The sequence below is a fragment of the Cherax quadricarinatus genome, chromosome 66 (genome assembly GCF_038502225.1).
Source record: "Cherax quadricarinatus isolate ZL_2023a chromosome 66, ASM3850222v1, whole genome shotgun sequence".
Classification (NCBI taxonomy): domain Eukaryota; kingdom Metazoa; phylum Arthropoda; class Malacostraca; order Decapoda; family Parastacidae; genus Cherax; species Cherax quadricarinatus.
Window position 1 is genome coordinate 11,215,861 of NC_091357.1, and position 8,847 is coordinate 11,224,707.

The 8,847-nt window shown below is 37.5% G+C and overlaps 1 protein-coding gene across 1 annotated transcript in view; it reads right to left on the reverse strand.

The window, feature by feature from the left end:
• The window catches only part of LOC128704075 (uncharacterized), an 18,011-nt gene extending 14,379 nt beyond the window's left edge, over positions 1-3,632 (reverse strand). The window contains exon 1 of the mRNA XM_053799086.2: positions 2,937-3,632. The gene's annotated coding sequence lies outside the window, so the exon portion shown is untranslated. The remainder of the gene's footprint in view (positions 1-2,936) is intronic.
• Positions 3,633-8,847: the final 5,215 nt, after the last annotated feature.

Consider the following 8,847-nt stretch of genomic DNA (forward strand, 5'->3'; position numbering starts at 1 on the left):
ATATATATATATATATATATATATATATATATATATATATATGTGTGGGTGTGTGTGTGTGTGTGTGTGTGTGTGTGTGTGTGTGTGTGTGTGTGTGTGTGTGTGTGTGTGTGTGTGTGTGTGTGTGTGTGTGTGTGTGTGTGTGTGTGTGCAACTAATAGGGCTCAATACCGAAGAATCTTGGAATCATCACTTATCTGTGTATCCAACAACTTCAACCACACACACACACACGGGTTCAATCCCAGCCGGGGTATGGCTTGTTTGCAATCGTGTCATTACGATTTCGTGAGTCAGTTATATATATATATATATATATATATATATATATATATATATATATATATATATATATATATATTGTTTTTTTTCAACAAGTCTGCCGTCTCCCAACAAACCGGCCATATGGAAATACAAACACTTAAGCAGTATAATGTGATCCTTTATTGACAACGTTTCGCCCACACAGTGGGCTTCATCAAGTCAACCAGATCTACCTGGGTGAAACATACGTGGGTATGTATAGGATGAGAATGCTGGGTCAGGTGGAGAAAGCTGCATGTGACAATCTTCCGAGTAGAGTGATCGAGTCGAAAAACTTGGGTAGCTTTTAAAAGACTGGATGAGTATATGAGTAGACCTTCTGCAGTGTTCCTCGATTCTTATGTTCTCATGTGGGATAGCGATGAAGAAGTTTCTTGGCAAGGGGTTCAGCTATGTTATAGAAGCCGTTTTTCTGGTTGAAGTTGTTGGATATACAGATAAGTGATGATTCCAGGATTCTTCGGTATTGAGTGTTGTCTTCTCTGTACTCGGAAGATTGTCACATGCAGCTTTCTCCACCTGACCCAGCATTCTCAGCCTATTTACTCACGTATGTTTCACGCAGGTAGATCTGTACATTGTGACTTGATAAGGCTCATTGTGTGGGCGAAACGTTGTCAATAAAGGATCACACTATACTGCTTAAGTGTTTATAGTTCAACTGTGTCGGTATTTTATACTATTTATCTCCAAACCGCCCATATCTCACCGAGACAGGTGACCTAAAAAGAAAACGAGTCTCTCTTTTTGAATTTAGTAATTTAAACAGAAAGGGTTACTAGACCCTTGCTCCCGACATTTTAGTCGCCTCTTACTACATGACTTACGGAAGAATAATTCTGCTCCACTTCCCCATGGAGATAAGAGGAAATAAACAAGAACAAGAACTAGTAAGGAAATAAAAGAAACCCCAGAGGGGCGTGTGTAAATACATGCTTGGTTTAGAAAGACACGTAAGCAAACACTATAACATATTTATTAGAAAACGTGTTACGTGTCTTTCTAAACCAACTTGTCGGTATTTATTACCAAGGTTTATACCAAATACATGCTTGTACATGCATGCGTAGTGTGACCTAAGTATTAAGTAGAAGCAGCAAGACGTATCTGAAATCTTGCGTGTTTATGAGAAAAAAAAACACCAGCAATTCTACCATCCTGTAAAACAATTAAAAGTTTCAGTTTTACACTCACTTGGCAGGACGGTAGTACCTCCCTGGGTGGTTGCTGTCTACCAATCTACTACCTAGATTTTTTTTAACACGTCGGCCGTTTCCTACTGAGGCAGGGCAATATAATTTCTTTTCACGGGGAATGTGAAGTAATGAGGTATGAACCAAGGAAGCAGGAACGAGCTTCAATTCCTGAGATCAAGAGCCCTTTACAAGCACCAAGGCACCCCATTCCCTTGAAAGACCTGGTACACTCCAGCTATACATTACTATTATTATTAAGGGGAAGCGCTAAACCCGTAGGATTATACAGCGCCTGTGGGGGAGGGATGTGGAGGATATTCAGGCTTAATTCAGGGAACTGGAGCAAGATCCAATTCATTAAAATGGTATAAAATACCGACAGATTGTTAGGTAAGACACATATGCAACAGTTAGGTATCTTTATTTCGAAACGTTTCGAAATAAAGATACCTAACTGTTGCATATGTGTCTTACCTAACAAGATCCAATTCCATGGATGAAGAGCCCCTCACTAGTCCAGCTATACAACTTGTACACAAAAGACCACAGATCAGTGCTACTCATATTGATCTGAGGATCCCCAGGACAATGGGTAAAATGTGAGTTTACTCAATATATCAGAGAGCAATATGTCACTACGTTCTCTCTCACACACAGTACAGGAGAGGGTAAGGAAAAACAACCTGGCGATACTGGAGGACAGAAGGGATTGGGGTCATAACGACATAAAATACTGAAAGGAATTGACAAGATGGATAGGGACAGGATGTTACAGAGATGGGACGCAACAACAATGGGTCACAACTGGAAGTTGAAAACTCACATGTCATAGGGATGTTAGTTGTCAGGAAGTGGAACAATCTGGAGAGTGATGTAGTGGAGGCAGGATCCATACACAGCTTTAAAAAGAGTTACAATAAAGCTTATGGAACAGGGAGAGTGGGCCTAGTAACGACCAGGGAAGACGCGGGGGCCAGGAGCTATGAATCGACCCCTGCAACTACAAATAGGTGAGTACAAATAGGGGAATATGTACACACACACACACACGTTCTATGGGATTAAGACTAACAAACATGCATGATTAATATAAGAAAACGCTAAACCAGTAAGGGTCATACAGCACCTCTGGAATGGACGGTAATCTGGTTCGATCCAAGAAATAGGATAGCTCGTTTCTTATATTAAAAGCCCATAAACTGTACCCCCCTTCATTTAAGAGGTAGATTGGGAGTGCCACTTACCCTAAATCAATCCTGTGGTTCAATTTTCAGTATCGTTTACGGTTTACCCTCATTCAGTCTTGTGGTTCAACTTTCCGTGTTACTTACCCTTAATAAATCCTGTGGTTCAAGCTATCATGTCACTGCTTACTCTCTCAATCAATCCTGTGGTGCACCTTTCCGTGTCACTTACCCCCTCAATCAATCCTGTGATTCAACTTTTCGAGGAGCGTGATTGAGGCTCACTAGGCTCTGCTGAGATGTTCATTATAATAAATTTTTTGACCACTATGCTCAATGGAGTACTGTTAACTGTATAATATTTCTGCACGGCCATACGCACGATTAAGCGTACAAGACATAGTTCTGAAGTCACCTGTTATGCACTTTTCTCTTGTATATGACCATAAAATTTTCATTTAATATTTTTTGGTGCAGTTGTGCACTTCGAATTTTGTTGACTAGTGAGGCCATAAGGCCGTTTTAATTATTCCTTCCTGCTGACTTTACAAATCTATAGTGTATTTTCATTGATCGTTATAGGTTTCAACTTAAAACTTATTGTGCACTGGTTTCCAGGGAATATTTATGCCGTTTCATGATTAATATGCACACTCCTACGATCTTGGCAGCGTCAATGCCACAAGTACACTGAAGTCGACCCCATGGACACAACCTTCCCGTGCCACCCATCATCTGCATTTAGTAACTACGGCCACAACTCTTGCTTTTACCCGAGAAATACCGCTCTTATTGCTGCCAGAGTATAGCGCTCTCCTGCCCCCGTCCGGTGACGTCGGCACGCTATGTTTACGTCGCTAAGTTACCAAAAGAATTCCGTGAAAGGCTTCAGTAAATTTATGAATGGAATTTATCATTAGATGACAAAATATATTGTTCAGTCAAAATGCTCTTTATTAAAACTTCTATTTTATATATGTGGATACTTCTGAATGATTAATTAATGCCATATATATATATATATATATATATATATATATAATATATATATATATATATATATATATAAATATATATATATATATATTTCTTTCAACACACCAGCCGTATCCCACCGAGGCGGGGTGGCCCAAAAGGAAAAACGAAAGTTTCTCCTTTTACATTTAGTAATATATACAGGAGAAGAGGTTACTAGCCCCTTGCTCCCGGCATTTTAGTCGCCTCTTACAACACGCATGGCTTACGGAGGAAGAATTCTGTTCCACTTCCCCATGGAGATAAGAGGAAATAAACAAGAATAAGAACTAGAAAGAAAATAGAAGAAAACCCAGAGGGGTGTGCATATATGTGCTTGTACATGTATGTGTAGTGTGACCTAAGTGTAAGTAGAAGTAGCAAGACGTACCTGAAATCTTGCATGTTCATGAGACAGAAAAAAGGACACCAGCAATCCTACCATCATGTAAAACAATTACAGGCTTTCGTTTTACACTCACTTGGCAGGACGGTAGTACCTCCCTGGGCGGTTGCTGTCTACCAACCTACTACCTATTATATTTATATATATATATATATATTATATATTTATATATATATATATTATATATATATTATATATATATATTATATATATATATGTCGTGCCGAATATGTAAAACTGGTCAATTAGCAAGAACTCATTTAAAATTAAGTCCTTTCTAAAATTTTCTCTTATGCGTTTAAAGATATATTTTTTTCATTAATGTTAATGTAAAAGTTTATAATTTTGCACCAAAAGAATCTTAGAAAACTTACCTAACCTTATTATAACAAGAACAATTTATTTTAGCCTAACCCAACTAAATATATTTTAGATTTGTTTACAATAATTTAATACTAAACAAACACAGTGAAATATATTTTTTTCGTTAGGTTCAGAATGATTTTCGCGAAATTTTTGCATACACAAATTTTCGCTTGTCTATATAGCAAGATGAGCGTTGCTATTTAAGCCAAGATCGCAAGTTATGCCTATTCGGCACGACATATATAATATATATATACACATATATAATATATATATACACATATATAATATATATATACACATATATAATATATATATACACATATATAATTTTTTTTTTTTTTTTTCAACAAGTCGGTCGTCTCCCACCGAATGTATCATTATATACATAACAGTAAATGAACATAGATAATTATTATTTACCAGTTAGACAAGTAGGAATTTGGGACACCTAGGTCGCAAAAAATGTCCCCCTTCGATACCTACCACTGTCATATCCACAAGTTGCTCTGGACTTATTAATTAAATGAAATATACATCACCAGGAATGCTGGTAAATATATAAATTTGTGGACTGTATATTAAAATTAAAAACGGATTATAGTATATACACACATTTATATAACAGGAGAATATATCTTAATCATAACACTCACCAATTTGACTGGAGATTAAGTTGTATCATACTCAGAAAACCTCACAGTCTATACATGAAAATAACAACTGGCCAGAGTTATAACATAACAGACTTATCTGAGGTTCCTGGAGCTGTCTTGTCCAGTCGCCTGATATCTCAAGTTATGCAGGAATGCACATCCAACAATTTCGCCTCCTATTTGAGAGGTGTCAGCCCAATTTTAACCTCTAGAGCACGAAAAATTCTTCCCATTACACTAACGTTGTATCCAATTCAAACAAAATGGCGACTGACCTCTTTTTAAAAATACACTTTTATTAAATACAATATAGGGCATCTATTTACCTATAAATTACCGTATTTCCGGAAAATATAGTGTTTTCCACAATATATATATATATATATATATATATATATATATATATATATATATATATATATATATATATATATATATATATTTTTTTTTTTATTTTTTTTTTTTTTTCAACAAGTCGGCCGTCTCCCACCGGGGCAGGGTGACCCAAAAAAGAAAGAAAATCCCCAAAAAGAAAATACTTTCATCATCATTCAACACTTTCACCACACTCGCACATTATCACTGTTTTTGCAGAGGTGCTCAGAATACAACAGTCTAGAAGCATAAACATATAAAGATACACAACATATCCCTCCAAACTGCCAATATCCCAAACCCCTCCTTTAAAGTGCAGGCATTGTACTTCCCATTTCCAGGACTCAAGTCCGACTATATGAAAATAACCGGTTTCCCTGAATCCCTTCACTAAGTATTACCCTGCTCACACTCCAACAGATCGTCAGGTCCCAAGTACCATTCGTCTCCATTCACTCCTATCTAACACGCTCACGCACGCTTGCTGGAAGTCCAAGCCCCTTACCCACAAAACCTCCTTTACCCCCTCTCTCCAACCCTTTCGAGGACGACCCCTACCCCGCCTTCCTTCCCCTATAGATTTATATGCTTTCCATGTCATTCTACTGTGATCCATTCTCTCTAAATGACCAAACCACCTCAACAACCCCTCTTCTGCCCTCTGACTAATACTTTTATTAACTCCACACCTTCTCCTAATTTCCACACTCCGAATTTTCTGCATAATATTTACACCACACATTGCCCTTAAACAGGACATCTCCGCTGCCTCCAACCGTCTCCTCGCTGCTGCATTTACCACCCAAGCTTCACACCCATATAAGAGTGTTGGTACTACTATACTTTCATACATTCCCTTCTTTGCCTCCATAGATAACGTTTTTTGACTCCACATATACCTCAACGCACCACTCACCTTTTTTCCCTCATCAATTCTATGATTAACCTCATCCTTCATAAATCCATCCGCCGACACGTCAACTCCCAAGTATCTGAAAACATTCACTTCTTCCATACTCCTCCTCCCCAATTTGATATCCAATTTTTCTTTATCTAAATCATTTGACACCCTCTTCACCTTACTCTTTTCTATGTTCACTTTCAACTTTCTACCTTTACACACATTCCCAAACTCATCCACTAACCTTTGCAATTTTTCTTTAGAATCTCCCATAAGCACAGTATCATCAGCAAAAAGTAACTGTGTCAATTCCCATTTTGAATTTGATTCCCCATAATTTAATCCCACCCCTCTCCCAAACACCCTAGCATTTACTTCCTTTACAACCCCATCTATAAATATATTAAACAACCATGGTGACATTACACATCCCTGTCTAAGACCTACTTTTACTGGGAAGTAGTCTCCCTCTCTTCTACACACCCTAACCTGAGCCTCACTATCCTCATAAAAACTCTTTACAGCATTTAATAACTTACCACCTATTCCATATACTTGCAACATCTGCCACATTGCTCCTCTATCCACTCTATCATATGCCTTTTCTAAATCCATAAATGCAATAAAAACTTCCCTATCTTTATCTAAATACTGTTCACATATATGCTTCAATGTAAACACCTGATCTACACATCCCCTACCCACTCTAAAACCTCCTTGCTCATCCGCAATCCTACATTCTGTCTTACCTCTAATTCTTTCAATTATAACCCTACCGTACACTTTTCCTGGTATACTCAGTAAGCTTATTCCTCTATAATTTTTACAGTCTCTTTTGTCCCCTTTCCCTTTATATAAAGGGACTATACATGCTCTCTGCCAATCCCTAGGTACCTTCCCCTCTTTCATACATTTATTAAACAAAAGTACCAACCACTCCAACACTATATCCCCCCCTGCTTTTAACATTTCTGTCATGATCCCATCAGTTCCAGCTGCTTTACCCCCTTTCATTTTACGTAATGCCTCACGTACCTCCCCCACACTTACATTCTGCTCTTCTTCACTCCTAAAAGATGGTATACCTCCCTGACCAGTGCATGAAATTACTGCCTCTGTTTCTTCCTTAACATTTAAAAGTTCCTCAAAATATTCTCGCCATCTACCCAATACCTCCATCTCCCCATCTACTAACTCCCCTACTCTGTTTTTAACTGACAAATCCATATTTTCCCTAGGCTTTCTTAACTTGTTTAACTCACTCCAAAATTTTTTCTTATTTTCATTAAAATTTCTTGACAGTGCCTCTCCCACTCTATCATCTGCTCTCCTTTTGCACTCTCTCACCACTCTCTTTACCTTTCTTTTACTCTCCATATACTCTGCTCTTCTTATACCACTTCTGCTTTGTAAAAACCTCTCATAAGCTACCTTTTTCTCTTTTATCACACCCTTTACTTCATCATTCCACCAATCACTCCTCTTTCCTCCTGCCCCCACCCTCCTATAACCACAAACTTCAGCCCCACATTCTAATACTGCATTTTTAAAACTATTCCAACCCTCTTCAACCCCCCCACTACTCATCTTTGCACTAGCCCACCTTTCTGCCAATAGTCGCTCATATCTCACCCGAACTTCCTCCTCCCTTAGTTTATACACTTTCACCTCCCTCTTACTTGTTGTTGCCACCTTCCTCTTTTCCCATCTACCTCTTACTCTAACTGTAGCTACAACTAAATAATGATCCGATATATCAGTTGCCCCTCTATAAACATGTACATCCTGGAGCCTACCCATCAACCTTTTATCCACCAATACATAATCTAATAAACTACTTTCATTACGTGCTACATCATACCTTGTATATTTATTTATCCTCTTTTTCATAAAATATGTATTACTTATTACCAAATTTCTTTCTACACATAGCTCAATTAAAGGCTCCCCATTTACATTTACCCCTGGCACCCCAAATTTACCTACTACTCCCTCCATAACATTTTTACCCACTTTAGCATTAAAATCCCCAACCACCATTACTCTCACACTTGATTCAAAACTCCCCACGCATTCACTCAACATTTCCCAAAATCTCTCTCTCTCCTCTACACTTCTCTCTTCTCCAGGTGCATACACGCTTATTATAACCCACTTTTCACATCCAATCTTTATTTTACTCCACATAATCCTTGAATTAATACATTTATAGTCATGTAAAACAATTACAGGCTTTCGTTTTACACTCACTTGGCAGGACGGTAGTACCTCCCTGGGCGGTTGCTGTATATATATATATATATATATATATATATATATATATATATATATATATATATATATATATATATATATATATGTATATATATATATTTATATATATATATATATACAGGGCATTAATCATTTAGAAGTATCCACATAT